We start from the raw sequence: 24,293 nt of genomic DNA on the forward strand, positions 1-24,293 counted from the left end.
AAGATTGCCAGGAGAAATATCAATAACCTCAGATATGCAGATGACACCACCCTTATGGCAGAGAGCGAAGAGGAACTGAAGAGCCTCTTGATGAAAATGAAAGAGGAGAGTGAAAAAGCTGGTTTAAAGCTCAACATTCAAAAAACTAAGATCACGGCATCCAGTCCCATCACTCATAGGAAATAGATGGGGAAACAATGGAAACAGTGACAGACTTTATTTTCTTGGGCTCCAAAATCACTGCAGGTGGTAACTGCAGCTATGAAATTAAAAGCCTCTTGCTCCTGGGAAGGAAAGCTATCACCAACCTAGACAGCTATTAAAAAGCAGAGACATTACTTTCTCGACAAATGTTCATATAGTCAAAGCTATGGTTTTTCCAGTAGTCATGTATGAATGTGAGAGTTGGACTATAAAGAAAGCTGAGCACTGAAGAATTGATGCTTTTGAACTGTGGTGTTGCAGAAGACTCTTGAGAGTCCCTTGGACTGCAAGGAGATCCAACCAGTCCATCTTAAATGAAATCAGTCCTGAATGTTCATTGGAAGGACCGATGCTGAAGCTGAAGCTCCAATAATTTGGCCACCTGATGCGAAGGACTGACCTATTAGAAAAGACCCTGATGCTGGGAAAGATTGAAGGCAGGAGGAGAAGGGGAAGACAGAGGATGAGATGCTTGGATGGCAACCACCGACTTGATGGATATGAGTTTGAGCAAGCTCCAGGAGTGGGTGGACAGGGAAGCCTGGCATGCTGCAGTCTGTGGGATTGCAAAGAATTGAATACAACTGAGCAACTGAGCTGAACTGATGCCTAATTCTACGTACTATATCTGTGAACTCTTTGAGATGAAGGACTACAAATATTTCATCTTAGTTGAGTTTCTGTGACATAGCCAGTGATCAATAAGTGTTTGCTGAAATGAATCCGTGTATCTGAAGAGTAATTGTTGGCTTGATCTTCTTGTTCAATCCAAGATATAAACACATGCTGAAATGCAAGTTGGTTCTTGACAAAGAAAGTGGGGAGGATGGGGGCTCCTTGCTTATGATAATGACATATAGAACTGGTTGGACTGTACTGTTCCATCTATAGTCAAAAGGGCTGGTTCAGCCAGGCAGGAGCACGTGGCAAACTTGCCTACCTACCACAGCTAAACCAGGCTCTTTTTTTCAAACATAACTGCCAAATATCATCCCGCTTATGCAATAAGATTGGGACAGGAAGCAAGACCTAATGCCAAGTTACAAATTTAGGGAAAAGCTGCTTTTGAATTGGGTTACCTCAGCCAGTTTGTTGTAGGTTTGATCTTGACATTCTTTCTCACTTAAAAATACATGAAGGGAGGTTACTGTCGAGAAAAAGGAGTACAGTAAGTCTGAGAAGGCTTGTTCAAACTAGTAGCTTATCCCGGGCACCAGGTAATTGGGGCAAGGTAGGCAAACAGTGGTTGTAGTCCACCCTTAGAAACACCAGTTGCCAGTATTAATCAGAGCAGTCCATCTTTTAAGTCTCATTAAAATGAAGATTCATGCCTGCAGTCTTTATGTAGCAGATGTCTGCCCTTCAATTGCTGTCCCCAGATGCTGTGGCCATGGTCATGCACAGGCAGCGTTACAGTCCAGAGAGATATGCATGACTTCAGAGGGAGTTTCCCGGAGTGTTTTTGGCAAGAGGGGCAGGGCTGGTGGGAAGGGTGAGTCTCTCTCTGTGGCATTCAGCATCTGGCAGTTGGCCATCTTTCACTGGGAGGTTCCTGGAGAGAAAAGGAAAATCAGTCTTCAGGGCAGTTCTACAAAAGGACATGTGGTGAAGCTGCTGATTTTGAGATTCCACCCAATGAGAAAGGAATCTCTGAATACAATTAATTTTTCCCTCATGGCCTATGTGGTTATCAGGCTAGGCAGTGGCATCAGTGCTGCTATAGAACAGTTTCAAAATCACAAGAAAATAACTAGCCCATTGTTCCAGGGTGTGCTAAGTGGCTTCAGTCATGTCCAATTCTTTTCGACCCTAAGGACAGTAGCCTGTCAGGCTCCTTTCTCCATGGGATTCTCCAGGCAAGAGTACCAGAGTGGCTTGCCATGCCCTCCTCCAGGGGATCTTCCCAACACAGGGATCGAATCTGAGTCTCTTAGGTCATCTGCATTGGCAGGCAGGTTCTTTACCACTAGCGCCACCCAGGGCAGGCCATCTAGAATAGAAGGAAGCCCTGTAGTCCCTGATCTGAAATCCTGACCTGGGTGTGCTTGTTGGTATCCAAAGCGATCCCAAAAAATGTCATAAAATGATCATAGTTAGACTCAGTTGAATTAACTTTATTATTGTTAATAAATACATATTATAAAGCAAATAGCAGAGATGTCTGATAGAGGTGACCATCATAGGATGATGGTCAAAGCCTGGAAGTCAGGGACATTGATGGAATTCAATCCCAGTAAAACAGAAACTCACAGCTGGACAATTCCCTGGGTCTCACGGGAGCCACAAGCTCTAAGGTCAGAGCGGGAACAGACGGCAGCACCAGTAGGTCTGATTCTGATTTCCTCTGCCTGGAAGTCTTCTGCTTTATCTCAGCTGGGGATTTCAGTTCTTCCTGATGCCAGTGATTTCCATCTGGGCCTGTGGTGAAAAATAAACCTCTGAACTATTAAGATTCGTAAAGCTGTTAGCAGTTAAGATGTAAAAAGCTCTCGAGGTGTATTTGTGCATGTGATGGTTGTCTGTTTTGTGTGAAAACAATCACACTTGTGGAGAAAATTCAATATAGTTATAAAATTGAAATCTCTCATGCCAAGACCCTGTGATTTATTGTCCCAGAGATGAGGTAAGAATGGAACGACATAGTGATGATGAAAGTACTACTTTGAAGATTGTAATGTCACTACTACTTCTTGTGCAGCTCTCTCTTGGGAAATATATGGGAAGAAATTGGAGATCAAATTCTTTGAGTTTCAAAAATTGAACAAGGAATTATAGTACAATATAATGGGTTCAATATTAGATACAAATCTATAATGACAGAAAACCAGAGCAGAAGTCACCAGCCATGGTGGACTTCTTGCTGATCCAAAATGTTCTAGGACCACCAAGATGGTCTTTGACCATTTCTTTAATGAAAAGCAGCCACACACTTGCTTTTCACAGCATCTGGTAGCTCCCCCAAATAAAACTCAACAAAAAAAATTGCTCCATACATCTCTTTGAGAAGAGAGCAGAGCAGACACAAGGACCCTGTCCCTGGGGTTTACTGCTCCTTCCAGAGTCCAGGAGGTAGGCTGATAATGAACTGGGAAGATATGAGCAAATGTCCTTTCTAATGAGGTCAGTACCACAGAAAAATATGAAGGTCGTATTTTCAGGTACTTAGACTTTAAGAGATTCAAAAATTTTAAGTTTTTAGATGAGGTCTCCAGATTTTTAAACACTAGTGTTGAAAAAAATCATGTGGGTCAAATAAACCATGATTATGGGCTAGGACTAACCTGATGGCTGCTGGTTTGCATTCCAAATAGAGTTCCATAAATGTCTGTTGAGTTCTGCGTGTGCTAGGCATTATCCTAGATGTTGTCTAGGAGGTGCCTGTATCTCCTCCTGGCAGTTCACAGCCCAGAGGGGAAGAAAGACCAACTGGCAAATCTGAGTGCACTGTGCGCAGTGGTCTGGGGGTTGGAGGGGCAGCTAGAACATCTGTAGACTGTGCATGTCACAGAAAGCCACTTTGCAGCAATTATGCCAGAGGAGTTGAGTCTTGAACCTGAGTTGAATGTTGAGTGTAAATCGGGTGAGGAAGGCAGTTGGGGTAAAGAGATAAGGGCATGGCAGGGAAAAGTCATAGGAATAACCAAGGATGAGCAGTCTATACTGTGGAGACACCCACACAGCTCAATGAGTGACATGAGGTGAGGCCAGGGCTGGAGGGACCAAGGAGGACTTTTCCATATTAACATGTTTGGGCTTTATCTCAAGGGCAATGGGTAGCCCATGGAATATTTTGAGCAGGGTAGAGATTTGGTGAAATTTCTGCTTGAAAATTCTCTTCAGCAGGTATGTGGAGCATGAATCTAAAGGGGAAGAAGACTGGCATCAGAGATATACTTAGGTTTCAAGGTGGGTAAAACAGGCAAGAGATAGTAAGGGTGTGAGCTTAGGGTGGAAAGGAGAGTAGGAATTTGATAAGTACTTAGGAAATGAAATTGGAAGGACATGCAGATTGAAGAAGGGAAAAGAGAGGACAGAGATCAAGGCCCAGATTCTAGACCTGATGATGGGTGGGTGGTGTTAGGGTGACATCCCTGCCTGCCTAGGACTGTCGTATTAAGACTGACAGTCCCACATGCTGGGAAGTCCCTTAGTCTAAGGAAAATAAGAATAGTTGATTACTCTAGTGATGGTTCTTCAACTACAGGAGGAATAGTAGAAGATGTAAGTTGGGGAGATAAGTTGATTTGGAGCATATTGAATTTGGAGTACCCCTGGACATCCAGATGAGGGTATCCAGCAGGCACTTGGAATATGAGTCTGTAGCTCAAGAATGGGAGAATTTTGACCTGGAGAGAGTGGATTTAGACACCACCAGCATAAATAGGGATTGTTTGGGAATACCGTGAAAGTGGGTTTAATCATCCAGGGAATCTCTGTAGAATAAAAAGGGAAGTAGATCTAGAATGAAACTCTGCAGAATGACACCTGAAAACTCCAATATTTAAGGGACATAGAGAGAAAGAAGAGCCTATAAAAGAGGCTGAGAAGGAACAGTCATAGGGATGTAAGGAGAATAGATTAAACATGGAATCTGGGAAGAAAAGTGAGCAGAGTGTGTCTCAGTGTATGAGCAATCATCAGGGTCAGAGGCAAGACATCCAGTACCATGAGGAGAGAAGACTGTGCCTCAGCATTGATGATCTTAGCTGATGCCTTCTTAGTGGTTTGATGCATAGAAGCCAGGGTTACTCCTGGGAAGGAATATATGTAAGTTAAAAAAATGGAGACAGTGACTACTGTCTAACCACTTAGAAACTTGAGGTAAAGGGAACAAGAGAGGTAAAAAAGAAGGCAGAAGACCATGTGTGGTCAAGGGGGAATTAGTTTCTTTGAGATGGGTAAGAACTGAACAAGCTTATAAACTAAGAGGGGAAAATTAGTAAAAAGAAGAAAGTTAAAGATACAATGCCAACAGAGGTAGTTGGATCAGGACCCATGGGGAGATGAAATGACATGGAATGGACTCAAAGACACAAAGGAAGAGACTGGCCTTAAACATGGGGGAGAAGGATATTACCACCCAGGGACTGTGGCAGAGAGAGCAGGCTGCTGCTGCTGCTAAGTTGCTGAAGCTGTGTCTGACTCTGTGCGACCCCACAGATAGCAGCCCACCAGGCTCCTCCGTCCCTGGGATTCTCCAGGAAAGAACACTGGAGTGGGTTGCCATTTCCTTCTCCAATGCATGAAAGTGAGAAGTGAAAATGAAGTCGCTCAGTTGTGTCTGACTCTTAGCGACCCCATGGACTACAGCCTACCAGGCTCCTCCGTCCATAGGATTTTCCAGGCAAGAGTACTTGAGTGGGGTGCCATTGCCTTCTCCAGAGCAGGCTAGGATGATCATAAAGGAAAGGAGGAGAGTCTGCCTGGAACAGGGAAGGCACAAAACAAAGGGTTGTGCTTAATGTCAGTAAGGAAAGAGTAAAAAGTGAAGAAGTATTGAAGGAAGTGATGGAAATGTTGAAGATGTACTTTAGCCACTACTTTTAAGAAGAATGCATATAGTTAAAAGATTCAGAGAATTTTCAGATAACAGTGGACAAATGGTTTTTGGAAAACTTCAGTAAAAAGATTTCCAAGAACTGATTAAATGCATATTATTTGATTGAGAGGATTATATACAATTGTTCCCTTTAGAGTGAAATGATCTGTTGTTCAGTCTCAGTTGTGTCCAACTCTTTGCGACCCCATGGACTGCAGCACGCCAGGCTTCCCTGTCTTACATGATCTCCTGGAGCTTGCTCAAACTTGTGTCCATTGAGTTGGTAATGCCATCCAACCATCCTCTGTCATCGCCTTCTCTTCCTGCCTTTTATCTTTCCCAGAAAGATAAGGGTCTCTTCATATGAGTCGGCTCTTTGCATCAGGTGGCCACAGTATTGGAGCTTCAGCTTCAGCACCAAACCTTCCAAAGAATATTCAGGTTTTATCTCCTTTAGGATTGAATGATTTGATCTTTTTGCAGTCCAAGGGACTCAAGAGTCTTCTCCAGCTACACAGTTCAAAAGCATCAGTTCTTTGGTGCTCAGTCTTCTTTATGGTCCAACTCTCATGTCCATATATGACCATTGAAAAAATGCTTGACCATATAGACCTTTGTCAGCAAAGTAATGTCTCTGCTCTCTTTTTAATATGCTGTCTAGGTCTGTCAGATTCAAATAGCATCCATTCACACTGTTAAAAAGACTGGAGTACCAGACCACCTTACCTGTCTCCTGAGAAACCTGTATTTGGGTCAAGAAGCAACAGTTAGAACCAGACATGGAACAACTGACTGATTCAAAATTGGGGAAGGAGTATGTCTAGGTTGTATATTGTTACCCTGCTTACTTATGTGCAGCGTACATCATGAGAAATTTCAGGCTAGATGAATCATAAGCTGGAATCAAGATTGCTGAGAGAAATAGCAACAACTTCCCTAGTGGCTCAGCTGGTAAAGAATCCACTTGCAATGTGGGAAACCTGGGTTTGATCCCTGGGTTGGGAAGATCCCCTGGAGAAGGGAAAGGCTATCCACTTCAGTATTCTGGCCTGGAGAAATCGATGGACTATATAGTCCATGGGGTTGCAAAGAGTTGGATATGACTGTGACTTTCACTTTTCAGATATGCAGATGATACCACTATAATGGCAGAAAGTGGAGAGGTACTAAAGAGCCTTTTGATGAAGGTGAAAGAAGAGAGTGAAAAAGCTAGCTTGAAACTCAATATTCACGAAACTTAGATCATGGTATCTGGTCCCATCACTTCATGGCAAATAGATGGAAAAAAAGTGGAAACAGTGACAGATTTTATTTTCTTGGGCTCTAAAATCACTGTGGAAGATGACTACAGCCATGAAATCAAAAGACGTTTGCTTCTTGGAAGGAAAGTTGTGACAAATCTGAACAGGATATTAAAAAACAGAGACATCACTTTGCCAAAAAAGGTCCGTATAGTCAAAGCTATGGTTTTTCCAGTAGTCATGTACAGATGTGAGACTTGGACTGCAAAGAAGGCTGAGTGCCAAAGAACTGATACTTTCAAACTGTGATGCTGGAAAAGACTCTTGAGAGTCTCTTGGACAGCAAGGAGATCAAACCAGTCAATCCTAAAGGAAATCAGTCCTGAATATTTATTGGAAGAACTGTTGATGAAGCTGAAGCTCTAATACTTTGGCCACCTGATGCAAAGAACTGAGTCATTGGAAAAGACCCTGATGCTGGGAAAGATAAAAGGCAGGAGGAGAAGGGGACAGCAGAGGATGGGATGGTTGGATGGCATCACTGAGACAATGGACACGAGTTTGAGCAAGCTCTGGGAGATGGTGAAGGACAGGAAAGCCTGGTGTGCTGCAGTTCATGTGATTGCAAAGAGTTGGACACGACTTAGTGACTGAACAACACACTGTTATCCACCCAAAATTGATATGTTGAAACCTAATACCCAGGGTGATGGTATTAGGAGATGGGGCCTTGTTTAGATCAGGAGGGTAGAATCCTCATAAATGAGATGAATGCCCTTATAGGAAAAGACACCAGAGAGCTCCCTTGCCATTTCTACCATGTGAGACAGTGAGCCCTCATCAGACACCAGTTGCAATTTCCAGGACTGTGAGAAATAAATTTCTGTTGTTTATAGGCCACCCAATCTGTGGTGTTTTTGTTATAGTAGCAGAAAATGACACATACGTACACACACAAACACACACTCATGCACACAGACACATACACACCTTATATGTAAACAATTTACTATCTGCTTGGACTCCAAAATAGGGATTAAACCTCTAAACCTATTGCTTTCAGTGTGGATGTGACTGGTGATAGAAGCAAAGTCCGATGCTGTAAAGAGCAATATTGCATAGGAACCTGAAATGTTAGGTCCATGAATCAAGGCAAATTGGAAGTGGTCAAACAGGAGATGGCAAGAGTGAGCGTCGACATTCTAGGAATCAGTGAACTAAGACGGACTGGAATGGGTGAATTTAACTCAGATGACCATTATATCTACTACTGTGCGCAGGAATCCCTTAGAAGAAATGGAGTAGCCATCATGGTCAACAAAAGAGTCCGAAATGCAGTACTTGGATGCAATCTGAAAAAAGACAGAATGATCTCTGTTCGTTTCCAAGGCAAACCATTCAATATCACGGTAATCCAAGTCTATGCCCCGACCAGTAATGCTGAAGAAGCTGAAGTTGAACAGTTCTATGAAGACCTACAAGACCTTTTAGAACTAACACCGAAAAAAGATGTCCTTTTCATTATAGGGGACTGGAATGCAAATGTAGGAAGTCAGGAAACACCTGGCATAACAGGCAAATTTGGCCTTGGAGTACAGAATGAAGCAGGGCAAAGGCTAATAGAGTTTTGCCAAGAGAATGCACTAGTCATAGCAAACACCCTCTTCCAACAACACAAGAGAAGACTCTACACATGAACATCACTGGATGGTCAACACCGAAATCAGATCGATTATATTCTTTGCAGCCAAAGATGGAGAAGCTCTATACAGTCAGCAAAAACAAGACCAGGAGCAGACTGTGGCTCAGATCATGAACTCCTTATTGCCAAATTCAGACTTAAATTGAAGAAAGTAGGAAAACCACTAGACCGTTCAGGTATGACCTAAACCAAATCCCTTATGATTATACAGTGGAAGTGACAAATAGATTTAAGGGACTAGATCTGAGAGAGTGCCTGATGAACTATGGACAGAGGTACATGATATTGTACAGGAGACAGGGATCGAGATCATCCCCATGGAAAAGCAAAATGGCTGTCTGAGGAGGCCTTACAAATAGCTGGGAAAAGAAGAGAAGCGAAAAGCAAAGGAGAAAAGGAAAGATATTCCCATCTGAATGCAGAGTTCCAAAGAATAGCAAGGAGAGATAAGAAAGCCTTCCTCAGCGATCAATGCAAAGAAATGGAGGAAAACAATAGAATGGGAAAGACAAGAGATCTCTTCAAGAAAATTAGAGATACCAAGGGAACGTTTCATGCAAAGATGGGCTCAATAAAGGACAGAAATAGTATGGACCGAACAGAAGCAGAAGATATTAAGAAGAGGTGGCAAGAATACACAGAAGTATACAAAAAAGATCTTCACGACCCAGATAATCATGATGGTGTGATCACTCACCTAAAGCCAGATATCCTGGAATGTGAAGTCAAGTGGCCTTAGAAAGCATCACTATGAACAAAACTAGTGGAGGTGATGGAATTCCAGTTGAGCTATTTCAAATCCTGAAAGATGACGCTGTGAAAGTGCTGCACTCAATATGCTAGCAAATCTGGAAAACTCAGCATGGCCACAGGACTGGAAAAGGTCAGTTTTCGTTCCAATCCCAAAGAAAGGCAATGCCAAAGAATGCTCAAACTACCGCACAATCACACTCATCTCACACGCTAGTAAAGTAATGCTCAAAATTCTCCAAGCCAGGCTTCAGCAATACATGAACCGTGAACTTTCAGATGTTCAAGCTGGTTTTAGAAAAGGCAGAGGAACCAGAGATCAAATTGCCAACCTCCAATGGATCATTGAAAAAGCAAGAGAGTTCCAGAAAAACATCAATTTCTGCTTTATTGACTATGCCAAAACCTTTGACTGTGTGGATGACAATAAACTGTGGAAAATTCTCAAAGAAATGGGAATACCAGACCATCTGACCTGTCTCTTGAGAAACCTGTATGCAGGTCAGGAAGCAATAGTTAGAACTGGACATGGAACAACAGACTGGATCCAAATAGGAAAAGGAGTATATCAAGGCTGTATATTGTCACTCTGCTTATTTAACTTATATGCAGAGTACATCATGAGAAATGCTGGGCTGGAAGAAACACAAGCTGGAATCAAGATTGCCGGGAGAAATATCAATAACCTCAGATATGCAGATGACACCACCCTTATGGCAGAAAGTGAAGAAGAACTAAAGAGCCTCTTGATCAAAGTGAAAGAGGAGAGTGAAAAAGTTGGCTTGAAGCTCAACATTCAGAAAACTAAGATCATGGCATCTGGTCCCATCACTTCATGGGAAACGGATGGGGAAACAGTGGAAACAGTGTCAGACTTTATTTTTTTGGGCTCCAAAATCACTGCTGATGGTGATTGCAGCCATGAAATTAAAAGACGCTTACTCCTTGGAAGGAAGGTTATGCCCAACCTACATAGCATATTTAAAAGCAGAGACATTACTTTGCCAACAAAGATCCGTCTAATCAAGGCTATGGTTTTTCCTATGGTCATGTAAGGATGTAAGAGCTGGACTATAAAGAAAGCTGAGCGCTGAAGAATTGATGCTTTTGAACTGTGGTGTTGGAGAAGACTCTTGAGAGTCCCTTGGACTGCAAGGAGATCAGTCCTGGGTGTTCACTGGAAAGAATGATGTTGAAGCTGAAACTCCAATACTTTGTCCACCTCATGGGAAGAGTTGACTCGTTGGAAAAGACCCTGAAGCTGGGAAGGATTGGGGGCAGGAGGAGAAGGGGACGACAGAGGATGAGATGGTTGGATGGCATCACCAACTCGATGGACGTGGGTTTGGTTAAACTCCAGGTGTTGGTGATGGACAGGGAGGCCTGGCGTGCTGTGATTCATGGGGTCACAAAGAATCAGACACAACTGAGTGACTGAACTGAACTGAATTGTTTTCAGACATAATCAGGCTGAAGAGAAGTTTTTCTAGGTGGGAGGCCAGTGCATAAATACAGAAAGGCAATAAAAAGTCTCTTTCCATTTAAACTTGTTTATTCAGTTAGGTTGTTTAGAAATCATTGAGGAGTCACTCAAACACAATATTGAAACACATGCTTTGAGTGAAAATTATGGAAGGCAGTCAAGCAATGCTCTGCTCCTTGCTAGTCTGTGGGTGAAGCCATTGCAGCATGAAGTGGATCAGTGGGGCCAGTGCCCTCCCAGCACCCAGCAGGGTGGTCTCCACGCTGCCCCAGTGAGTCATCCTTGCTCACAACCAGCACAGGGAAATGTCATGACATTTCAGTAGTTCTACTTGTTCTGATCAATGACTAGGAGCCACGTGGATGATGCTTTTCAGTGTATGAATTTACCTTCTGGTGCTTCTTTTTTGTTTTTCTTTTTAAATAGTAAAACAATTTTTTGATTTTTTCTTTTTGTTTGTTTTGCTATAAAAGGAATATATGCCCTTTGTAGACATTTTGGTCAATGAAGGAAAATAGAACAAAGACCAAAAGAGCCCCTCTATGTGGAGTAGTGTTCACATTTTGGCCTATTTCCTTCTTGTCTTTCCAATGTGGTTTTCAGATGACAAAGACTGGACTCTTCCTTTCTGAGAAAAGCAGATAATTCCAGGACAGGAAATCTTCTTGGCAAAGGCACCAAAAAATCCTGGTCATAATAACAGCTCCACCAGAGTGGAGTTTGTGGTCTTGGCAGCTGCCAGTCCTCCTGAAGCTGCTCACCAAATTCATGAGAAGGTGACATCAGTTGGCTAACCTCTAGAGCCTGTTCCAGCACACAGATGTGATGGGCCTGTGATGGCCTGACTCCCTAGAAAGGTGTGCTTTTTTATATGCTTTCTTCTTGAGCAGTTATAGTCTCCCCTCTGAAATCCAGAGTCTGCTGAAGCTGTGACTGAAAGACTTCAAAGGAAGGCATTTTCAAGTGATGTGATTATGCTCCTTCTTGTCAAATCCTGCTGCTGCTGCTGCTGAGTCGCTTCAGTCGTGTCCGACGACCCTATAGACAGCAGCCCACCAGGCTCCGCCGTCCCTGGGATTCTCCAGGCAAGAGTCCTGGAGTGGGGTGCCATTGCCTTCTCCGTGTCAAATCCTAGAAAATTTTAAATACGAGGACAACTGCTTTACAATGCTGTGTTGGTTTCTGCCACACAACAATGTGAGTCAGTCATAAGTATACTTATGTCCCTTCCCTCTTGAGCTTTCCTCCTACCCCCACCCCATCCCACCCCTCTAGGTCATCACAGAGCACCAAGCTGAGCTCCCTGTGTTATACAGAAACTTCCCACTAGCTATCTATTTTATACCTGGTAATGTATATATTTTAATGCTACTCTAAATTTTTTTTAAAAAGCATTGAATAAAGATGCATTTCAGTACAGGGCATATATCAGATATATCATATAATCTCTAATGACACAAGGTTTATGATCATCCAGTTAACCATGTAAAGCCAGTGGCCTGCTTTGTTCTAGCTAATAAATTGAATTAAAAAGTCAAGAATTAATTAAACTGGTTAACTAAATCTGGTTAAGAATTTCTCAAACTGTTTTCTTAGAAAAAAGAGGTATTCTCTAGTAAAACAGAGTAGTGGTCAGGTAAGTTTGGGAAAGATTAGTATAAATCAAACGTAATGGGCTTCTTTGCTGTACAATTTCTTAAAACTTGAAATATGCTTAAGTGCATTGAGACTACCAAGGAGGAGATAGACTGTGCCTCCTAGTTAATCTGATCATGGAAGTGCTTTGTCAAGGCAGAGTAATTCACATCCCAGGAGCAGTAATTCACATCTCAGGAATATTGATATTCCATAGAACATAGCTTAAGAAATACTGTTGTAGCTCCTTTTACAGATTCCCAAAGAAGTACCTTTTTGAGGCATCTTTCGATAATTATATGTGAGTGCTCTAGTCACTGTGGTGATATCCTGAGCTGAGTTTTTAAAACCCATAATCCCCTTCATCTCTTATACTACATTTTCTAAGTTTTGCAAGTTCTTGTGTTTGTAGGCCAGTATTAATTTTCTCGGATACATGTTTATCAACTAGTGCTAACTTGTGCATAACACTGTACCATCACTGATTTTTGCCTCTGTGCACCTATATGATCTTGGGTGATTCATTTAATGCCTTTAAGTAGGGTGAGGTGACTTAGGCTGGGGTCCAGGAGCAGCGAACACTGGGCAGGGAACTGCTTCAGGAACTGGCAAGCTCAGTGTTAGCATTCCCAGGATTTGAGGATGTTAAAGGAAAAGCAAAGGTCTGGGAATCCTGGTTGGGGGAGGGAAGAGGTGGGGAAGGATGTAAGGCAGAGGTAGAGGGATTTGAGCTCTCTATCCTAATTGTTGGGCTTTTCTCAGAGTCAGGTTGTTGCAAAGGATCTGCAGAGGCCTCATTGTCAGGAGGAAAGTTAGGGGTCAAAATTGAGGAGAAGTCTTGGAATTGGGCCTGATTAACCTGTCACTTTCTAGAAGAGCAAGAAACAGGCTGGTGCAGTAGTCAGGCTGTACCTGTAGATATGTGAGCTAAGGATCCAAGGAGGGAAGCCGTTCCATAACAAAAGTTGGAAGTTTCCGATTTGGGGCAGGTGAGGGCAGGGGTTGGGGGGGGCCCTCTGGGCAGGTGTTTGTTTTTACCTAATTCCTCATCCTATGAGAATATTTATAGACTGTATAAGCCTTTTATAGATAGGGTTTGAGGCCAGCCTGAAGTGAAATAATGCGACTACCAATATGAAGTACTTAGCAACAACATGTGTATATATATATATTTTTAATCAAAACTGTCTATCAGTGTTTTGGGACATGGTAGAAAAAAGAGGCTTCCACAGATAATTAGTAAAAATAAAACTTATTCTTGACTCTCCCTCCAACTCCTCCATCCTCTCTTCCTATTCTGTTGTCTCCTCCCTACCTTTGGCTGTGAACTAGCCTCCCACTCCTCCAACTCTGGGGAGAAGTGTGTGCTGTTTCCCAAGGGTCTTGACTCACTTTTGTGCCATTTTTGCTGTTATCCAGACCTTTAGATTGATCATATGCTGTGCGCTGTGCTAAGTGGCATCAGTTGTGTCCAATTCTTTGCAACCCCACGGACTGTAATCCGTCCGTCTCCTCTATCCATGGATTCTCCAGGCAAGAATACTGGAGTGGGTTGCCATGCCCTTCTCCAGGGGATCTTCCCAATCTAGGGATCGAACCCACATCTCTTATGTCTCCTGCACTGGCAGACAGATTCTTTACCACTAGCACCACCTGGGAAGCCCCTTTGATTGATCATAGCCCCTAAACAACCAGACTTTCTGGCTTCAGTTCCTGAACTCCCTGTATCCCTTTCATCCTTCCACCAACTTCGAAGACCTGCTGTGTGAGCTGGACATGGGGCATGAGACAAGCAAGACAGACATAGCCCCTGACTTCAGGCATAGACCTTCTGCCTCCTGCTTCCCCAGGCTCTTGGAGTCATGGGATGTGTCCCAGGCTGTCTGACCCCCTGACCTCTGGCCTGCCTTGATCCAGCCAGTCTGTCCTGTCTTCCTTCTTTATTTCACTTCTGACTCTGCCCCAGGGCACCTGCTCCTTCATTCCCTCCCCATCAGGTCCTTCCTTTGTCTTCCACCTCCTTTCTCTTCCCTCTGCTTCCACCCCACACTAATTGTAGTCTGTTCACAATTCTGACTGAATTCTGGAATTCCGACTCATCCTGTTCTCCCTGGCTCTGCTGGGCCTCTGTTAATTTCACCTATCTTGCTGCTGAGGACTTGTGGCGGGACCTCATTTCCTGGCCAGGAGGAGCTCTGTCTGCCAAAGTGGATTCCGTTATGCTTTCTGTTCCACTCTAGGGAGCAGCACAACCATCTGCTGACTGCCTTTTTCACGGGAAGTCCGTTTCCAGAGGGCTCATTAATTCAGATACAAACGTACAGAAAGCTTCACAAATTCCAATTTGTTAGGTAAAATATGTCTGAACTAAAGCATTAACATGTCTCAATTATAAGGTATTTGAAATAAACTATAGCTCAGCTGGTAAAGAATCTGCCTGCAATGCAGGAGACCCTGGTTCAATTCCTGGGTTGGGAAGATCCACTGGAGAAGGGATAGGCTACCGACTCCAGTATTCTTGGGGTTCCCTGATGGCTCAGTTGGTAAAGAATCTGCCTGCAATGCAGGAGACCCTGGTTCCATCCCTGGGTTGGAAAGATTCCCTGGAGAAGGGAATGGCTACCCCACTCCAGTGTTCTGACCTAGAGAATTCCATAGACTGTATAGTCCATGGGGTTGCAAAGAGTTGGATATCACTGAGTGACTTTCACTTTCACATACATATATATGTGTGTATATATATATATATATATATACACACACATATGTATATATACATGAACTTAAACTTAATAAATGAAGCTGTACAAAACACTAGAAATACAGTAGAAATAGAAAATAGTGTGAACATGGGATCTGGAGAGCTGAATTTCTAGGCCCCACTCTGCCTCTAGCTGTGTGATCTGAGGCAAGTCACTTCATTTCTCTGGGCTACAGTTCTACAATCTCCTCTCCCTGCAATGAAAAGAAGCATTCAGACTATATATAATGTTCCTCCATTTTATAATAGCAGTTGCTTGCCAAAACAACAAAAATGAACCAGCTAAGCCCCTTTGGAACCTTCACAAATCGTCAAGTGATGGTGCCATGCTTAAGAGTTTTTACTGCAGTAATAATTGGAAACCCACAGAAGCAATTTTTAAAAGGCTATAAATCTTTAAGTGTGTGATGATTAGGAAGAAATATGATGAAAGAGTGGGTGCTGTGGTTGCCAAGCCATACTAATTTGACAAACTACAAGTTCCTGTGACTTCAGTTCCTTTCTTTGTACTACATTTATTAAAGCACTTTGGGAACCTTCTATTTTCCATTTGAAGCTAATGATATGGCAAAGAATAAAAAAAAAAGTTCTCCATTCTCCACCTTACAAATAAGCTTCTTGAACATCCATCATTATTAAATATCACAACTGGATTGTGCTTTATAAAATGCCCTAGTCATACAGTAGGGCCCAGTTGTTAGGAATTGGGCAGGTTGTACCATAGCTTCTCACTATAATCAGATGAAGGCCCTAGTCAATGGGTAAAACAATATCCCTTATGGGAGTGTTCGACAGGGCAAACTGGCTGATTTATAAAAAGCTTGAATGCTTTAACATAGAACAGATGTTTATTAATGTGGAACAAACTGATGAAGTCATGAATATTTTGTAAATCATGGACCCATGTAGCCGAAAATGACCTTGAATGTTCGATCTGGGCTTTCTCTGACATCTGCTTGGGTTCTGGCATGATTGTTTGTTTACTAACCTTTTTAAGGTGCCTTGGAATGTGGGCCAGATAAAGTGGGTAAAAAGGAGACCTGTGGTCGATATGAATAACTTGATCCCTTTGTTTCCAAAATTCAGCTATTCAATCTTTGACCTATACTGCTTGCTATGTTGTAATTCTTAATAATTTTTGAAGAGTGAAAGAGAGTTGTGTTGTTATGATATGAGAGATCCATACCAGTAACTCATTGCCCTTCCTTTCTTGCATGGCCCTTTTCCCATCCCCTCTCCCTCACTCTAACTCTTATCTGTCTGGGGAAATGTTCACCAAATGACTGATTAGACTTCCACAGTAAATTGCATTTTCTGGAGATGATCCTGATAGCATTTTCACAGCTTCCATGGAAGGTTCTGAGATTATGTATCTTATCTTCATACTTTTGGTATCTTTAGTCTAAACTGCCTGGTATCTCTAGGGTTTAAAAAAATTTTTTAGTGTGTTTTAAATGGACAATCCTTTGAAGTTAGGGGCACGGTTCTTCCCTGTTCTTTATAAACCCAGTCAATACCACAATATCTTGTGGTATTTTTCTAAACCACTATCTTCCCAAACCATTAGTGATGCAATTCCAAAACCAATTGGATGATTGATTATTTATAATTAGGAAAACTAGAAGATAAACAATATGAAAACAAAGAATTGAAAGGGAATCTGAACTGTGTTCTAGTCTGCATACTGATTTTTTTTTTTTTTTTTTGGCTTGGCCTGGGGTTGGGTGAGCAAAAGATAAGTCACATAGTGCTCAGTTGTACCCAGAGTAGCCATCCCCTGCTATGGACTTTGATTCACAAGCCATGATGTACTCTTGGTCTTTTTCTTGAGATGTCTGCAACGGTTTTAGCTGCATAGACAGTTGGTGATGGAAATGAAGAGGTGTGTTACTGAAACAATCAAGCTCCCTGGTTCTGAAACCATGGCTGTGACTGTGCAGCTTGGGCTGCCAGAGAGAATGAAAGAGCCCCCTTTATCAGGGATGGCAGAGGTCTTCTGAATGAACATATCATCCCTAGTCCTCCTTCATCATCTCTGCAGATCACAGAGCATCTGTGGTGACAAAAGCAATGTAGGGAAGCACTGAATGGGGCTTGTAACTGGCTAAATATTTTCCCCCCTTACTTTTTTTCTTTTCTAATTAATTTTTTTTATTGGTGTATAGTTGATTTACAATATTGTATTACTTTTTGATCTACAACAGAGTGAATCAGCTATACATATATCCACTCTTTTGTAGATTCTTTTCCCATATAGGTCATTACATAGTATTGAGTAGAGTTCCCTGTGCTATACAGTAGGTCCTTATTAGTTATCTCTTTTATGTATAGTAGTGTGTATGTCTCAATCCCAGTCTCCCAATTGATCCTTCTCCTCTCCTCCTCCTCCCTGTAACCATAAGTTTGTTTACTACATCTGTAACTCTATTTCTGTTTTGCAAATAAGTTCATTTGTACACCTCCCCCACCTTTTTAAGAATCCACTATAACTTCCCTCCTTACATTGACACTCATATCTATTTATAACTGAAATTCATTGGTTTTGCTTTGGTTCTCTGTAGCAGCAAAGAGCAAATATTACTTTCTCTGACAATCCCTTACCCTCTTCAGTCTTCCATTATTATTTTTCTGCTTCTCATAATCTCTCAAAGATGACTGTCAGTGATTCTGAAATTCCCTGAAGCCCTGTAATCCAATTCATACTGACCTGGATTCTTGAGGCCACTTGAAGTGACTAGGCTGTGTCTCACTAGCTCAATAGGCAAAAGCCTATCTGGAACTGAAATTCCCTCTTTGCGTTGTTTGTTTTACCTTCTTTAGGGTTGAACACTGGGCTGCCTTGTTGAATAGCACAGAAGGAAAAAGTCACTGGACGCTTCTGCTTTCTCTCTTCCCTCCTTTATCACTACACCAAATTCCCAAATGAAGTTCTTTGCTTTTGTCCTCGCTTTAAATATATCTTGAAAAAGCAATTAATGGCTCCTTAAAAAAATAAAACAAGTCTTAGAGAATGCTCATCTTTAGCTTTTGTGACATTATTTGAACAAGTTCATGCTAAACAACAAAAATGGTACCTAGGAATACTATAGGTAGCTTAAATACTCTTGTCTTTCTGTTAGTAGAATTTGACATCCTAACTTTTTCACTCAGTGTTATATCATGAGACTCTCTCTAAGTCATCAGAATTAATTTATATATACTGTGTTCACTCATTCCATTAATACTTATTGAGCAGTTACTATGTGCCAGAAACTATGCAAATGTTGGGATGCATTGAAGAAAACAATAGAGACAAAACTTAGTGTTAGAAATTACTAATTACACAAATGCTTAATCATAATAGTGCCACAAAGAAAATAAATACATGTGGGTCATGAGAGGGACTGGATGGGGGAAACTGACCTAGTCTGGCATGTAGAAGAAGCTCATTGGAAAAGACCCTGATGCTGGATAAGATTGAAGGCAGAAGGAGAAGTGAGCAGCAGAGAATGAGATGCTTAGATAGCATCACCAAGTCAATGGACATGAATTTGAACAAACTCCTAGAGATAGTGGAGGGCAGAAGACCCTGGCCTGCTGCAGTCCATGGTGTCACAAAGAGTTGGACACAACTTAGCGACTGAACAACAACATTCAAAGTTGTCTTTCAACTGATGTAGATTCTGGAGATGCTGATTAGTGGTCTGTGGTAAGTACAGAAGTTGAGAATTAAATATTTAAAAATCTCAATGAACATGAGTTTGAGCAAACTCTGGGAGATGGTGAGCGGCAGGGAGGCCTGGCCTGCTGCAGTCCAAGGGGTCACAGAGTCAGACATAACTGAGTGGCTGAACAACAATGGCAATATGATCAAGTGATTTTATGTTAAAAAACTGGAATATGTATATTGTCTGTTACTTTTTCATTTTTCTCTAGTAATTCATTATTTTTTTAAAATTTAAACAGCAAAAGTGTTTGTTCATGATACATTGGGAGGGAAAAACAAGTCCTCTCCCAAACATAGTTTGCATGAAAGCTAGTAGAATCCCCTTGCTCAAATTTTCCTTAATGGGTCCAAAGTTCCCTAATGCTATATAATGATTTTTTTCCCCTTTCTCATGGGAAACCAATGGAATTAGCAAATTTTAAAAACATACATGTGTATTTAAACCACACAAGATCTATGAATTCCTTTCCCAGAAAGATAAAACACACCTAATGCAACAACTGGGATGTGTATTGTTTAACGAATTTCTGTGAGAAATTTCTCAGTCTAGGAATTGCATTGCTTGCTGTTTTATTTTTGCCCTTAGACTATAGCATGTTACTTAACCACTGAACTTCTGTGCACTGAGACAACGGAGTTATGGTTACATGAATTACGATTAGATGCTACTGCTCCCGTTTATTTCTTTCCAGAAGAAGTAATGAAAGATGTCAAAAAACTTTCCACCTCTGAAACCTTTCTCCAGTTGTGTCCATAGGGTTCAGCTGTGGGTCAAAGGCTGCCACCTTTGTGTCCACATCCCTAGTAACAAAGACTGTTTAGACATTTGATATAATGAAGAAATCTCACTGTTAAAGCCCTGAAGCCATTGTGGATAATACCTGCATGGCATTTAGCACTGTACTGGATGGAAAATAAAAGAAACTACAAAATGATTTTTTTTTTTTGCTGTTTTGTCTTAAAAAAATGAAAACTAGACCTAGCTCAGAGAAAGGGCTCATCCATAATATTGAGGAGATATCCAACAGATGAGAACTGTGTTTTGTTAAAAATCTGCCTACCACCAATTTGCTGGTCAGTATAAAAATAAATGTTTTTGTTTTGCTTTTGTTCAGTTTGCATTAAAAGAAAGCAAGGTAATAATCAGTGTCAACTCCAATGTCAGACTGCCTGGGTTTATATCCTAGACTCTACATCTTACTAGCTGGTGACCTAGTTTAAGTAACTTTCCTCCCAGTGCCTTTTTCCAACAACATATTGGAGATAATAACAGCAAAGAACAAATCCATGTGAGGTAACTAACACACACTGTTCTGAATACAGCACTCAACAAATGTTAGCTGTCCCCGTTTTCATGATAAAACTCATAAGAAGAAATTCTTTTGAAAGGATGAGGAGGAAGGAAGGCAGTAAAGGAGACGACAAGGGAGGAAAGGAAAGAAGGAAAGAGAGGTCACAAGGCAACTGAACTGTTGTCATGGACTTCTCATGGGATGTTAGAGAAGAACATGGGATTCGGATTCACATGACTTGGGCTTTGGGTCTGGCCCTGCCATTCACTTAAGTGTATGAGTCAAGCAGTCATGTGGCATCACTGAACCTCGGGGCCCTCTTCTCTTCTGTAAATGGAATGGTATCAATAATATCTGTCTCATGGAGTTGTCCTGAGTGGAGATGAGCTGATATATGATTAGGACCCTTGTGAGTGATAAGGATGATGAGGGTGTGGTTATGTGTCTCAGTGACTCTTCCTTTGGCAAGGATTTTCTTAGGCATGTGCCTGCTTGAACTGGCTTCAGGAGGAGCTGGATCCTTCTTGAGTTTGAGGCTTTGGGCTGGGGCTTTCCCCTTCTTCTGGACCTATGTGCAGCAATTGTTCATTGAGATCAAATGTGTGTAGACCCCACCTACCTGGTTCCTGGTAATGGAGAGGTGAGGATCACTGCTGGATATCAATGTGTGTATGTTTTCTGAATTGCTTCATCAGAACAATGTGCCTATAAATGAAGAAAAGCTTCCTCTTGGACCATTCTGCATTTGGTTTATCAGTGTAAACTTCTTAGGAAATGGAATTGGAGATTGACCTATAAGTCAATTTTCCTTACAAAAAAAAGAAAGAAAGAAAGGTTGACTGATGAAGAAACAAGTTGAAAATCCAGAGGCCAAGATTTCCAGTCTCATTTGTGCCATGACTTGCTGAGTGACATTAGGCAAGTAACTTAATCACTTTGTAGCTTCATTTCCTTGTTCATAATATGTGGCATGACAGTACTAACCTACCTTGCTAGTTTGTTATAAAAATACAATTTAATATTTGCCATGTCTTTTTCAGCACACACTGCTTACAAGACTACCTGGTTTGGGATAAGTTGGAAATAAAAAAAAGGACAACTTTTCTTACCGCACATCAACTGTATTCACAAGAATATTTTACTTTTTCTATATGAATTTTCCAAATTTGCTGGCATATTGAGTGCAGGACTTTCCCAGCATCATCTATAAGGATTTAAAATAGCTCAACTGGAATTCCATCACCTCCACTAGCTTTGTTCGTAGTGATGCTTCCTAAGGCTTGCTAGACTTCACATTCCAGAATGTCTGGCTCTGGCTGAGTGATCACACCATCATGGTTATCTGGGTCATGAAGATCTTTTTTGTATAGTTCCTCTGTGTATTCTTCCCCCTCTTCTTAATATCTTCTGCTTCTGTTAGGTTCATACCATTTCTGTGCTTTATTGTGCCCATCTTTGCATGAAATGTTCCCTTGATATCTCTAATTATCTTGAAGAGATCTCTAGTCTTTCCCATTCTATTGTTTTCTTCTATTTCTTTGCATTGATCACTGAGGAAGGTTTTCTTATCTCTCCTTGCTATTCTTTGGAACTCTGCATTCAAATGGGTATTTCTTTTCTTTTCTCCTTTGCCTTTCCCTTCTTTTCTCAGCTATTTATAAGGCCTCCTCAGACAACCATTTTGCCTTTTTGCATTTCTTTTTCTTGGGTTTGGTCTTGATCACTGCCCCCTATACAATGTCACAAACTTCCATCCATAGTTCTTCAGGCACTCTATCAGATCTAATCCCTTGAATCTATTTGTCACTTCCACTGTATAATCATAAGGAATTTTATTTAGTTCATACCTGAATGGTCTAGTGGTTTTCCCTATTGTCAGAAAACTCAGCAGTGGCCACGGGACTGGAAAAGGTCAGTTTTCATTCCAATCCCAAAGAAAGTCAATGCCAAAGAATGTTCAAACTACTGCACAATTGCACTCATCTCATACGCTAGCAAAGTAATGCTCAAAATTCTCCAAGCCAGGCTTCAGCAATACGTGAACCGTGAACTTCCAGATGTTCAAGCTGGATTTAGAAAAGCCAGAAAACCAGAGATCAAATTGTCAACATCCATTGGATCATCAAAAAAGCAAGAGAGTTCCAGAAAAACATCTATTTCTGCTTTATTGACTATGCCAAAGCCTTTGACTGTGTGGATCACAATAAACTGTGGAAAATTCTTAAAGAGAAGGGAATACCAGACCACCTGACTTGCCTCTTGAGAAATCTGTATGCAGGTCAGGAAGCAACAGTTAGAACTGGACATGGAACAACAGACTGGTTCCAAAGAGGGAAAGGAGTACGTCAAGGCTGCATATCATCACCTTGCTTGTTTAACTTATATGCTGAGTACATCATGTGAAATGCCAGGCTGGATGAAGCACAAGCTGAAATCAAGATTGCCAGGAGAACTATCAATAACCTCAGATATGCAGATCATACCACCTTTATGGCAGAAAGTAAAGAGGAACTGAAGAACCTCTTGATGAAAGTGAAAGAGGAGAGTGAAAAAGTTGGCTTAAAACTCAACATTCAGAAAACTAAGATCATGGCATCCAGTCCTATCACTTCATGGCAAATAGATGGGGAAACAATGGAAACAGTGAGAGACTTTATTTTGGGGGGCTCTAAAATCACTGTAGATGGTGACTGCAGCCAGGAAAAAAAAAAAAAAAAAACTTGCTCCTTGGAAGAAAAGCTATGACCAACCTAGACAGCATATTAAAAAGCAGAGACATTACTTTGTTGACAAAGGTCTGTCTAGTCAAATCTATGGTTTTTCCAGTAGTCATAGATCTGAGAGTTGGACTATAAAGAAAGCTGAGTGCTGAAGAATTGATGCTTTCCAACTGTGGTGTTGGAGAAGACTCTTGAGAGTCCCTTGGACTGCAAGGAAATCAAACCAGTCAGACATAAAGGAAATCAGTCCTGAATATTCATTGGAAGGACTGATGCTAAAGCTGAAACTCCAATACTTTGGCCACCTGATGCAAAGAGCTGACTCATTGGAAAAGACCCTGACACTGGGAAAGATTGAAAGTGGGAAGAGAAGGGGACGACAGAGGATGAGATGGTTGGATGGCATCACTAAGTCAATGGACATGACTTGGCTCTGGGAGCTGGTGATGGACAGGGAAGCCTGGTGTGCTGCAGTCCAGGGGGTCACAAGGGGTCAGACACAACTAAGTGAACTGAACTGATATGAATTTTTTCAGTTCCATTCTGTCAGCTGGTTAGTAAAGAATACTACCCTGGGCTTCCTTGGTGGCTTAGATGGTAAAGAATGCAGGAGACCTGGAGTTTGATCCCTGGGTTGGAAAGATACCCCAGAGAAGGAAATGGCAACCAACTTTAGCGTTCTTGCCTGAATCCCATGGATAGAAGAGCCTGGTGGGCTACAGTCCATGGGGTCACAAAGAGTTGGACATGACTGAGAGACTAACAGCAACAACTGACTGAAAGTATTTCTTATGCCTCTAAAAGCCTTGCTGTTTCCACATTAAAAATATATGACCCCTTCCCCAAATAATAAAAATAAATGCCCAGAATCAATCCACAGGAAAGATTCTGGGAGGCTCTAGGGAAACATTGAAACAGAAAGTGGTGTTGACATTGCCAGAAATCCTTAACAATGGTCTTAAATTGGTATCGGTGAGAAGTCCCAGTGAGCATGCTGCACACAGACAGGCTTCTGGGCTTCTAACTCCTGGCTCTCCACCAGACACATGGATGGCCTTTGGAGAGGGTGTATTGATTCACTGCCCACAATAACCTCTTGTACTTCAATATTAAAATCATTTTTTCCTTGAGGTTTCAATAGAGAGCAGTTATACTACTAATATTTATCTCTGCTCCAACCAAACCTCAACTTTAATGACAGTGAAGGAATAAAGTATGTGTAAATACTTTACATAAGAGAAGAAACAACAGCAGAGAAGA

General features: G+C 41.6%; 1 protein-coding gene across 32 annotated transcripts in view; it reads left to right on the forward strand.

Annotated features, from left to right (window-relative positions):
* FRMD6 (FERM domain containing 6) overlaps positions 1–24,293 on the forward strand; it is a 384,502-nt gene that overhangs the window by 81,846 nt on the left and 278,363 nt on the right. The window lies entirely within an intron of this gene.

Source organism: Giraffa tippelskirchi, chromosome 7 (assembly GCF_054371585.1).
Source record: "Giraffa tippelskirchi isolate mGirTip1 chromosome 7, T2T-mGirTip1v1.2.pri, whole genome shotgun sequence".
Taxonomy (NCBI): domain Eukaryota; kingdom Metazoa; phylum Chordata; class Mammalia; order Artiodactyla; family Giraffidae; genus Giraffa; species Giraffa tippelskirchi.